Below are 13,571 nucleotides of genomic sequence, written 5' to 3' on the forward strand. Positions count from 1 at the left end.
CTGAGGGAGAAAAGATGGTACATCACAACACTCCCTATTCATGGATAGTTGGATACCTATTCTACATAGGGCCTGATATTGTTATTAACAAGTGTCGAAGGGAAGATTAGATAGATGACATAATCAAAGCCTACCATGATGATCCATGTGGAGGCCATTTTGCAACCAAGAAAACTACAATCAAAATACTCTCCCCAGGCTACTACTAGCTTTCTATACATAAGGATGAAGTCAACTATACCAGGTGATGTGACCAATGTCAAAAAATGGGAAGAACCGCAAGGAGTGAAGAGATGCCATTTCAACCTCACCTATCACTAGCACCATTTGATAAGTGGGGGTTAGACTTTGTTGGACCCATTGCACCTACATCTAATGATAAATCCTACATACTAGTATGTACTCATTATTTAACAAAATGGGTGGAGGATAAAGCTTTGATAAATAGAAGAGATACAAAGGTGTCTCAATTCTTGTATGTGGAGATATTTTGTCAATAAGGAGTCCTGCAAGAGATAGTGATCTATCAAGGTCCATAATTCACCTTTCAGGTGATAACACAATTGGTTAAAGAATTTGAAATAAGGTATAAGAAATCAATTCCCTATCATCCATAGTCAAATGGTCAAGTAGAAGTAACAAATAGAGAATTGGAATCCATTTTGACTAAAACAGTGCAACCTCATAGAAGGGATTGGGTTACAAGGCTTCTTGAGGTAGTTTGGGCATATAGAACCACCTAGAAGACAACTACAATATTTGCACCCTATGAGCTTATCTATCAGACAACGGTATTTCTACTATAAAATTTGAATACAAGATATTAAGGACAACAATGGATTTAGAGACAAACCTTGATCAGGATCAGATAGATCATTTGCATCGGTTGAATGCATTGGATGAGATGTGTATGGAAGCAATTCAACATACTAAGATTGCCCAAAATAAAAGGACCAAATGTCATGATTAGTATATTAAAACAAAAGAGTTGAAAGAAGGATATTGGGCCTTGTTATATGATTCTAGATACCAAAACAACTATAGAAAACTTCAAACATGATGGTTAGAGTCCTATGAGATTCAATAGTTGTTTTCAAATGGAATTTTTCAACTCACCACAATTGACCTAATCAGATTCAAATTGATGGTAAACGGACATAGGTTCAAGTTGTAGAAGAAACCTATGGACAAGGAAGAATGTATGCTTAATCTTCACCAACAATTCACAAAACCATCTTCATCTACCCCACTTGACTTTCCTTCACCTTCCACTCCATTCATTTCCACTGAAGACCGCATTCCACCACTATCAATAATATCATATGATTCACCAATTCTTGCAAATAAACCTTCAAATTCATACATAGCCACTACCTTTGCATAACAAGAATCACCATAAATCACATGCACACATTGCACATGCATATACAATTTTATTTTCCTTTTTAGTACCATAGTAGGATGATTAGTAGAGACCTAATATCACACTTTTTAGTTGGGACTTGACTTATTGCATTAATCAAGCACTTCAAAGTTTTCGTACAACCTATGCTCATTTCCAGTTACCCGAAGCCACAATAAAAATCCTTCACATGCAACCATTTGTTAGAAACACTTGATTGATTTTCATTGATGTCAAACCTGGTGATTCATATTGGTCTAGATATTGTAGTTTATAGTGTTTGCAATGTGTGTTGTGTGTGCAGAGTATTGGAAGTGCAAATTAGTGGAAGATAGGTATGTATGTATGAAAGGTAGTCAGCAGTGGCTGTAAGTATGTTGCTTGTATAATATTTTGGTAGACTATTGCTCTATAATTGTGTAGTATTAGTACGTGGATATGTTTCTCATAGTGTCTAATTTTTGGTGTTGGTTGTGGTAATCGGTTTCATGCTCCAGATGTATATGGAGTGATGGTAATGCAATTTGGTGGATAGTTCTCAAGATTGCAAGGCTTCGTATTTTTGTCTCGTTGTAGATATGATAGCACATTTTTTATATGTTGGTTTTCATTGCTTAAGATTGCTATATTCAATTTTTGGTGCTCTAAGATTCATGCTCTAGATGTTGTGCTCTAGAGATATATTTGATTGTGCAATGTTTGACAGTTCTATGAGCTCTAATTTTCCTCTGATTTGTGATATCTAATGATAACCCTTTGATGATTCGTTATTCATGTCTTTAACCTTCTTTATGCTAAGTTGGATCATGTTAATTATGCTTCAGTATAATGTTCTTGTAAAAATATAAGGATATGTTTTATTTCAGGGCAGGCCGACCTTGAATACTTTTATTGTTGTTTTGATTCAATTCTTGTAGTGTGTGATCTGACCATTGGAATATCTTTTGGGAAAGTGTCTTTGAGTCCAACTTGATGTATATTTTTATCGGTACACACACATATATATACATATAAATATTGTGTTTATATAAATGAGAAGTATGAGTGACAAGAAGGTGATGAGCAATAGAGTGAGAGAGTTGTGGGTGAAGAAGAAGAACATATTTAGTGCAACAATGGTTATGGAGTAGGCTGATAGTGAATAAATTGTAGAGTTTCTTGATTGGATCTATTGCAAGAAATTGATGTAATGTATGAGCTTAACATGAATTGATCCCATGCATATGTAGATGCAATTTTCTCAGTTCATTCTTATTTTCCTTAGCAGTGAGTCTTCCAATAGTAAGTCATTGTAATCTGCGTAGTGAGCCCTCCAGGAAATGAGCCTTCCAGTAGTGAGACTTTTGTAATCCCTTATAAATAGTTATATTATCTTGAAAGTTAACCCTCTTCATGTTTTTTCCCATTTCAATTTTCCATGTATAAAAATTTGTTGTCTCTCTTATGGTTGTGTATGTTTTGGCTTTCATTTTTGTTGCATATAGCAAATGTTAAGGATAATTGAGATCAAATTAAGTTTTAGAATTTGAGTGTTTTGTTTTTGGAATAGTGATTCACCCCCACTCTTAGTATTCCAGTTCGTTCAACACCATTCATCTTTTTCATGCTTCTCCATGCACATTGTATTTTCATTCACAAGAAGATCAATTATGTCATCAAATTCAAATTTACCATGTGGCATGACCACATCATTCCATGGTTGCCATCATCACCAAATTTTTTGTCACATTAATCCAATCTCTACACTCTCACTTGCATGCAAGATATTTTTGTCATATTTTCCTAGCTCAATGAGTGTACTTCAAATCATTTCAAAGATAACAATGGGTATGATCTGCATGAAATCCAATTTATGACATTACTCATAATATTTTCAATTTATGATTGGCATGCAAACTTCTTATCAACATAAAATTTACGTATTATCAACTAATTCTTTCATATTCTCCATACCTTACCTCCCTCAATTTAATTTGAGCACAAATTAATATTTAAGTTGGGTGATAAAGTCATCATTAATTTCCTAATTGTAAAGGGAATTGTTATAATTACTATTCAGATGTAGGTAGTTGATGTGACTATTTATGTGTGTATCGTCTATCCAAATTTCAAATTATTTTGTACAACCTGGAAAATTCTCACAAGTTTGAACCTTAGCTAGATTAACACTAGTCTTCACCAATCTTGGTGTTATAGTCGATCATACATAGTCACCCACATTCTATGGGAGGAAAGAATTGTTGAGAAGTTCAATATTGAAGTAGTCACCGGTGAGGAGGGACCTCAAAGAGATCAATCCAGACCAGTCAACAAGAGTAACACAACAGAAAAACAAAGATATGATGGAGGCAATACAGAACAGATTATTTTATTTCATGAAAATTGACTACAACCAACCAGTAACAACTAGGTTACCGCATAACCAACTCACAAGCCTAGTAGAACATACATAATAGGTCACAACGGAGACCTTGAATCTTAAGATCTATCTTCTATGCACAATCTCACTACTTGATTCTTCAATTGATTACATTCTAATATGCAATTATAATTATATATACGATCCAAAGGATCCTGTTGGCCCAAAAAGGGATCAAAACCCAAAGAACAAGACCTAACATGTAAAATTAACAAGGTCAGCCTCCGCCAAGAGATTCCTCCGGAAAATCCAAAGGATGAAGTGTAGATCACAGGAAAAGGTCAACCACATGCCAAGGAACATCAGAATCAATGCCCAAGGCCCCACAAGCTTCAGAATGGGTTTCTGGTAGATCACCAAAATAGGTCCAAGCAACTGGTAACAAGAATTGTCCACCAGTAACAGGAAACTCTCAAGGAAATTGATAGTGGCAACTAGCCAGAAAATGATCCAAATGCGATGCGATCTGGAACTAAGAAAGATGATTGAGTCTTCAAATAGAATCCAACTCCATAGGATCTGGTGAACCAAAACTAGGACACAGAGAAAGAAAAGTTGAAATTGCAAACAGAAAGAAAATGTTTTTGGTTGATGCAAGATTGATATGAACCGGGGACGCTCCTACATCAGACATCTGAGGTTATTGAAAAAGTGAGCCTCTCACTTTGTTGGGGTCAGAGGAAAACCAAGGCAATCTACCTCTTCCTGATAAATCCAAGATGAATCTTCAACTAATTTGTCCTTCCACTTCACAAGATACTCCTTATACTGACTACTCTGGGTACTACGCCCAATCCTACTGTCCAAAATTTCTTCAATATGATCTGGTTTCTTTCGAGGCAATTGTTTCTCCAAGTTTGCAATACTATCCTCACTAAATTTTGGTTCATGATACTCATGAATATCTGCAATGTTAAACACATGCAAAATACTCAGACTATCTGGTAACTCCACTTCATATGCATTTCCAGAACTCAACTTCCTCAAAATCCTGCGAGGTCCAAACTTTTGAATCTACAATTTGTTATAAGTTCCAACAGGCAATCTCTCTTTTCTTAGATATACCATCACTTTATCGCCAACTTTGAATTCCTTATGTCTTCTCTTCTCATCTTCCTTCTCCTTATACTTGTTGTTCATGTCCTCCAAATTCTTTTTAACTTGAATATGCAAGGTTGTCATGTGATCTATAAAATCTTCTACTTTTGAACTTCTCTTGTCTTCACTGCTAATATCTCTTAATTCTAATATACCTCTAGGATGCACTCTGATAACAATCTCAAAAGGTTTTCTTCTGATACTCCTATTTACTAAATTGTTGTAGCCAAACTCTACTTGTGCAAGGATCAAATCTCAACTTCCGGTCATATCTTCAACTAAACATCTCAACAAAATTTCCCAAACTTTGGTTAACAGCTTCTGTATGTCCATCAGTTTTTGGATGAAAAGTAGAATTGAACTTCAAATCTATCTTCGTCTTCTTCCAAAGTGTTCTCCAAAAATAGGCAACAAACTTAGTGTCTCTGTCTGAAACTATGCTCTTAGGTAATCCATGCAATCTCACCACTTCCTTGAAAAATGGGTCTACCACATGCAATGCATCTAATGTCTTCTTACAAGGTATGAAATGAGCCATCTTTGAGAATCCATCCACTACCACAAATATAGGATCATTCCCTCTTAGTGTTGTAGGCAATCCAAGTACAAAATCCATGCTTATATCCTCCCAAGGTCTTACCAGTACTGTCAAAGGTTTATACAATCCCACATTCAGACTACTACCCTTTTCAACTTGACAAACTCTACAACTTTGCATATATTTCTTAACATCCTTATGAATCTGGGGCCAAAAGTACTGCTCACTCACCAATGTTACTATTTTGTCAATACCAAAATGTCTAGCTAAACATTCATTGTGTTTCTCCTTTATTAGATTCTCCCTCATATAACTCTTAAGTATGCACAACTGAACTCCTCTAAATAATATCCCATCCTAAATGAAGTAATCCAGCCACTTGCTTCTATCTACCATAGTCGGTTCTCTACATGCTTTCCAAGGTTCTGCAAAATCTAGGTCATCATCATACAAGTTCTTCAAATCTTCAAATCCTAATACTGTTACTCTCATCTTTGTCAGCAAATTCCTTCTCCTACTCAATTCATCAACAACTTTGTTAGATCTCCTACTTCTATGCTTCAACATAAATGTGTAAGTCTTCAAGAATTCTACCCATCTCATATTTCTCTAATTCAACTTAATCTAACTGTTCAAATACTGAAAATCTTGATGATCTATACACAACATAAACTCCTTAGGAAACAAGTAATGTCTCCACTTCTTCAAGGCTTGAACTATGGCATAAAACTCCTGATCATACACTAAATACCTCCATCTTGCATCATTCAATTTCTCACTGAAATAGGCTATTGCTCTCCCTTCCTGATTCAAGACTGCTCCTATTGTTGTTCCACTTGCATCACAATCCACTTTAAATACTTTATTGAAATCCGAAAAAGCCAACACAGGTTTCTCAGTCACTTTCTGCTTCAACAGTTTAAAAATTTTGTTTGCTCTGGTGGTCCACTTGAATTCCTTCTGATCTCCTCTCATGGTCTCAGTCATAGGGTTACAAACTGAACTAAAATTTCTGATAAACTGTCAATAAAAACTAGCTAATCCATGAAATGATCTTACCTCTCCAATGCTTTATAGTGTAGGCCACTCAATAACTGCCTTCACTTTCTCAAGGTCTATCTTCAAACAATCCTCAAATATTACAAATCCCAAATAGGCTAACTCATCCTTCATGAAAGTACACTTCTTAATATTTATTAGTAACTTCTCTTCTCTCAACCTCTGCAAAACTTGTCTCAACTACAAAAAATGTTCCTCTTTTGTCTTACTGAAAATTAGAATGTCATCCAAATACACAATAACAAACTTACCTAATAATTTCTTCAATACCTCATTCATCAACCTCATGAAATTACTCGGTGCATTAGTTAACCCAAAAGGCATCACCAACCATTCATACAGTCCTTCATTTGTCTTAAATGTTGTCTTCCACTCATCTCCTTCTTTGATCCTAATCTGATAATATCTATTGTTCAAATCTATCTTTGTAAAGTATTTCGCTCCACTCAAACAGTCCATTATGTCATCCATCCTAGGCAAAGGAAACTGGTATTTCACTGTGATGTTTTTTATTGCTCTGGAATTAGTACACATTCTCCACTCTCATTCTTCTTAGGTGCTAATACTACAGGTACTGCACAATGGCTCAGACTTTCCCTGATCAAACCTTTCTTCAATAGCTCCTGCACTCATCTATTCAGCTCTTCATTCTCTATCAATGTCAACCAGTGTGCAGCTTTGTTAGGAAAACTAGCTCTGAGAAACAAGTCCATGCAATGACTAATACTTCTCACAGGTGGCAATCCATCACGTACATTATCTGAAATAGTGTCTTCATATTCTATCAGAAAATCTTTTATCTCTTACGATTGTTCCTCTTCATGCTCTAGATTCTCAGTCTTCTTAGGAATTAAAGCAAAACACACATTTGCATGTCTCAACCCATCCAAGAATTTCCTTCCATCTACCAAAAAAATTCTAGCATTCATAAAGACCTCGCTATTCAAAGGTTCCTTGAAAGGCAACAAAGTTTGCTTCATCCCATTGGCCAAAATAGTGTATGTATTATTCCTCCCATCATGTACTTCCTATCTATCAAACTGCCAAGGTCTACCCAACAAAAGACGACAAATATCCATAGGCATAATATCACACAAGAATTCATTATAATAATTCCCAATTTTCAATTTCACCAAACATTGTTCACTTACTAACAACTTATGTTCATCCTAAATCCATGCTATCTGATAAGGCTTAGGGTGTTTCAGTCTCTCCAAATTCAACTTATTCACCATTTCTTCTAAAACAAGATTATCTGAACTACCGCTATCAATAACAACTTTACAACACTTACCGGATACCTTACATCTGGTCTTGAATAAATTCTTCCTCTACAAGGGCTCTTCATCTCCTCCGATATAACACAAACCTCTCCTCATCATCAACAATTCTCCATCTTTCGGTTTGTTGTCTGATCCAGTGGGGTTTTCTTCCACCATTGATTCTCTTCTAGTATTCTCAATATTCTTACACTCGAATGCACGATGTCCTTCTCCTCCACACTTATAGAAGGTTCCTCTTAATATTCTCTTATCTTGTCTTCCAAAATTCTCATTCTGGTAGCCATTTGGTTCTCTCCTCTGGTAGAAATTTCTATCATCCTTCTAGTATGAACTACCTTCTTTGTTCACTTCCTTGTCCTTGTTCTGGTCTGTACAGGTTCCTCTACCTCTGGTATATCCTCTTCCTCCTTGAAATATTCCTTCGGTAAACCTTCTACCTCTGCCTCTCTGCCTCTCTACCTCTACTCATATCTTTTGTTTAGCTTCTCTTCTGCCTTTAGGGCATACTGGTAAGCCTCTTCAACACTCTCTAATTTGATCAAACTGAGTTTATCTTGTATACACATCCACAATCCATTCAAATATCTTACAACTTGTTCAAACTCAACATCAACATGTCTGGATCCGATGTTCAACTTGTAAAATGCTTCGATTTACTACTTCACACTAGATTACTTATGTCTCAGATTCTGCAACTTCTAGAATAGATTCACTTGATAATCAGCTGGCATAAACTTTGACTTCAACTTAGCAATCATCTGATCCCATGTCTTAATCTTCTCTTTACCTCTTCTCTGTCTATCAACTTGCAAATGCTCCCACCAAAGAGATGCATGACCTTTCAACTGGGTACAGACATATTTCACCTTCCTTTCTTCTGTAGTGTTTTCAAAATCAAAATACTTCTCCATCTCTGAGACCTAATCCATCAATTCATTTGAATCTAACTTTGCATCATATTTTGGTACGGTAAAATAAGGTTTAGTATTCACCCTACTCAAAACCCTCAAAAACCTTTCCTCATCTGGATCAACTGCTAGTGGGTTCACTTGTTCTATCAGGGCTTCTTATCCTTCATCTTCACTTACATCTTTAATATGTCAGCCTCTTATTTGGGTTGTCTCCTTGGCTTCCAACTGGGTTGCTATAACTCGCAATATTTCCATCATAGCATGATCTGCATTCCCATGCGCTCAACCATTCCTAGCTCCTCTTTGCACCATCATTCATGACAGTCCTCTGCAGCTCTAGGTCGGATCCACAATCCGCCACCCTAGAACAAAAATTGTAGGACACGCAACCTCAGGAATGAAACTTTGCTCTGATACCACTTCAAGCAGTCATCAATGATGAGGGACCTCAAAGAGATCAATCCAGACCATTCAACAAAAGTAACACAATGGAAGCACAAAGATATGATGGAGGCAATGCAAAACATATTGTTTTATTTCATGAAAATTGATTACAACCAACTGGTAACAATCGGGTTACAACATAACCAGCTCACAGGCCTGGTAGAAGATACAAAATAGGTCACAACCAGATCTATCTTCTATGCATAATCTCACTACTTGATTCTTCAATTGATTACATTCTAATGCGCAATTACAATTGTATATACGATTGAAAGGATCCAATCAACCCAAAAAGGGATCAAAACCCGAAGAACAAGACCTAACGTGTAAAATTAACAAGGTCGGACTCCACCAAGAGATTCCTCTGGAAAATCCAAAGGATGAAGTGTAGATCGCGGGAAAAGGTCGACCACACGCCAAGGAACATTGAAATCAACACCCAAGGCTCCGCGAACTTCGGAAGCAGTTCCAGTAGATCACCAAAATAGGTTTAGGAAACCAATAATAAGAACTGTCCACCGGTACAAGAAACTATCAAGTAAACCGATAGCGATAACTTGCCAGAAAATGATCCAAATGTGATGTGGTCTAGAACTAACAAAGATGATCAAGTCTTCAAGTAGAATCCTATGAGGCCCTACCCCGAGCCGTCATAGCATTGCAGTTATTTTTCATATTTTGGACCTATTATTGATACTTTATATTGATGCATTATGGATACAGATTCTATATGATCCAGTGTTTGGATAACATTGATATGGTGTATGTCATTTATCTCTGATTTGCAGTACTTTATTTATGATGTTAGAAATTATGGATGCATGCCTTATGAATGATTGAATTTCATGATGATTATGATGATACCTTTCAGTAAATTATTTTATGTGGATTTTATTGGATAAATGGTAATTTGATTGTTATAATTGAAATTGTATGCAAAGTGTCTGAATTGTATTCTTTTCATATGTTAATATTATATGTGATTATTTGGGATTACTAATGTGCAAAGTGAGATGTGTGAGAAAACTAATCCATGTGACCATGGAAACTATTATGAGAATCAAGCTAAACATATGTGCGTTTGTGAAGCCAAGGGTTGTCTATTTGGAGAGACAACACCTCATGTGTAATGTGTTTTATTTGTAAATGTTTATGCTTGAATGTGTGTTTAAATTGAATTTGTTAAATTTGTTAATTCCAAAAAGGGACATTGCCATTTGTATTTGTATGGTGTCACTTGACACTTGTATTGTGAAGTGATTTGGTAGTGACATGTCCCTTGGAGGGAATTTGTATAACCAATACATTTTTTTCAAAATATCTTGTATGATCCTAAGAGAGTCTTGGATAGGGAGCCATTAGAAAGGTCAACTCAAAGTTGACCCGTAGGTAAACTTTAGGTGAGTTGTTAGAGGGTCAAACTAACTCCTAAGGTTAGGTTAGGGGTATTTTTAAAAGTCCATATGTTATACCTATGGGTAAAGGTAAATTTTAACCATGTGTCCACTCACATGTGACTGTCAAGTCACCTCAAAAGTTGAGTTTTCCAAGATGGCCAAAATTCAACTTTTGAGGATTTCTCTTAGACTAGACAACGTCCCAATTGAGTGATAGTTGCTCTTCCCCATTTTTATTTTACCTTTTTGGTTTGCCTTTTTTAGAGAGCCTCTAAGAGGTTGGGAAGACCAACCTATGAAATCTCACACCCTTTCCAAGAGGTTGGAAAGAGTGAAAAGAGTCTACTTAGGGAATGGTTTGAGACTTAGGGTTTTGATCACCCACTCTCCATTTTTGGAGACTTAGAATACTTGTGGAAGTTTTTGGTTTTTCTTTTTGAGTTGCATTTTCTAAGTTTGGAGAAGGAAAAAGAATAGTGGATTGGGAAACTCTTCTTCAATCTCTCCTCATTTCCATTTGCAGGATTAAGGTTGGTAGAAATTCATTCTTACAATTGCTTTTAGTGTCAATGTGAAGAAAGTTTGTATGTGCTTTTGCTTGTTGTATTCTTTGTAGTTTTGGGAAGTTCATCTTGATTCCTTCCTTGTGTTTTTCTTACATGTTGAATGATTTATATTTTTGGGTGTTTCAAGGCCATACTCACCCTTGGGAGGGTAGAGTAAGCTTGGGGGTGAATGATTGTTTGACATCCTAGGAGTGTAGAGACTCTTTTCTTGGAAGAGAGAGATACACAAGGGTTATGGGACCCTTGTTGCATTGCTTTTTATGTGTATGCAAAGGGGATTATTAGGGGAGATATGGGCTTGTATGCCATGTGGGACATAAGGTTATTTTAGGACAAGTATGTGACTTGTGGTGGTTCTACTTTGGTAGCCTTATAAAGGCATTGTGTTCTCCTTATTGCAGATCTCCTCTAGGTACTTGGTCCACCATCACCCCACAAAATAAATAGTCTTGGTGACTTCATTTATCCTTGAGTTGGGAGTTCAAGTATTGTGAGTTTCTTCTTGTTTTGTGTTTGAATTTTTTTGTATCTCGTTTAGCCTTGGTTCTCCTAGCTTGGGGGTGGCTTCATGTAAGCCTAGGTTGGGAGGTGAGCCTCCATGGTCACAACCTACAAATTTAATTGTAGGTTTGCTTGGGAGTAAAGAATGGAGTAAAGTCTACTTGCAAGTTCCTATTTAATGTATTGAGATTCAAAGTAAAAAAAAATGTATTTTTGACAAGCCCTCATTTTGTAGAAATTAAGAGGCTTGAGTTTGTAACCTTCCTATTTTTGTGTAAAGGAAACAAAGAAAGAAATGTATATCTACTTGAGTAGTTTCATTTCAAAGAAATAAAATAAAAGAAGCATTTGAGTTATTCCCTTATATTATTTAATACTTGAAATATAGTAGGAATGGAAATCTTGTTTTCTGTTTTATTAGCTATTGAAAGAAATGCATGTTGAAATGGAAAAAGTTAGATAAATATTTAAATTGTTTTCATTCATTTAAACTTATCTTTTCTACAAAATAAATGTTAGATGTGTAGTTGTTAATAGAAAAGAAATATTATTTTATGTCTACAATCTAAACAAAATATATATATAAATACTTCTTAAGAGTTAGTTTTAATCCCTTTCAATATATGCATCTTGTTGTTTAAATCAGCAAATGATAAATTTGAAGGTTTAAGTTATAGCTGTAGAATAAAGCATTTCTGTTACATTTATTAATCTGAAAAGAAAATACTCTTTTAGTGGAAACATTAATCTATGCATTCTTATTTAAAGAAAAATATATATAGAAGGAAAAAATCCATTCTGTTTGTCAAAATATACTTACTCTAAGTTAATTAATTTTTTTTTTTTTTAAATGTTATATATATATATATATATATATATATATATATATATATATATATATATATATATATATATATATATATATATATATATATATATATACCCTTTTATAAACTAAGACTGTTTAAAAAAAAAAAAAAAGGAAGGCAAAAATATTGTTTTGTGTGTTAACCCTCGCAGGTCGTGACCACACAGTGGTCCGCAACCACTGTGCAGGCTGCGACCCACACAGGTGGCAAAGGCCACTACCCTCACAGCGGTCGCACGCCCTGTGCGGGCCATGACCCACACAACGGTCAAGGCCACTGTGTGGGCCACAACCTAGTGGGTGGTGCCGCGGCACCACAGGCGGCTGCTCTATCAAACCCTGCCTTTCTGTGAGCTCCCTCGTGCCCTTCCTCTACCCAGCCATGAGCTTCATCGTCTTCTCTTGACCTACACACACACACTCAGAAAAAAGAATAAGTTAGTAACATAAAACCCTAACCAAATTTCGGGTTAGGGTAAGTGAATAGCAAAAGTAAAAAAATGAAAGGAGTCATAAGAATATAAAATAAATAAACCCTAGTTAGGGTTAATATAAAGTGAAGTGTAATAAAATAATAAAAGGGGGGGAGCCCTTTTAAATGGGAAAACCCCATTTGATTTAAGATAATTATTTTAGGTTAGTTATTCTTTTATTTTAGATATTAGGGAATTAGTTGGAAATGTATTTTTATTTACATAGGCAAGTATATATACATGTATGGGTAATTTTCTTAAAGAATTTATTAATGAATATTTTATAAAGTAAAATCATTAATTCTAGGTTAAAGAGGTAATTCAATGTCTAATATTAAATATTTAATATTTAATGTTAAAGGGGAATTTATTTCGACATTAATGTGAAGTTATTAGCTAGGAAAATTATTCTTTTGATTTAGTCAACTTTAATAGGCGAATTTTTAAACAATCTTTACTATTGTTAAATTCACTATTTTTGAATACCATGGAATATGTGTTAACATTATTTTAATTAGTAACAAAATTAATTAAATACTATTAGGGATTATTATTATCTCTTGATTAAAAATTGAAGGATTATTTCGGGTAAATTAATTAATTAATAAATAA

This window comes from Cryptomeria japonica, chromosome 11 (genome assembly GCF_030272615.1).
Source record: "Cryptomeria japonica chromosome 11, Sugi_1.0, whole genome shotgun sequence".
In the NCBI taxonomy this organism is placed as follows: Eukaryota; Viridiplantae; Streptophyta; class Pinopsida; order Cupressales; family Cupressaceae; genus Cryptomeria; species Cryptomeria japonica.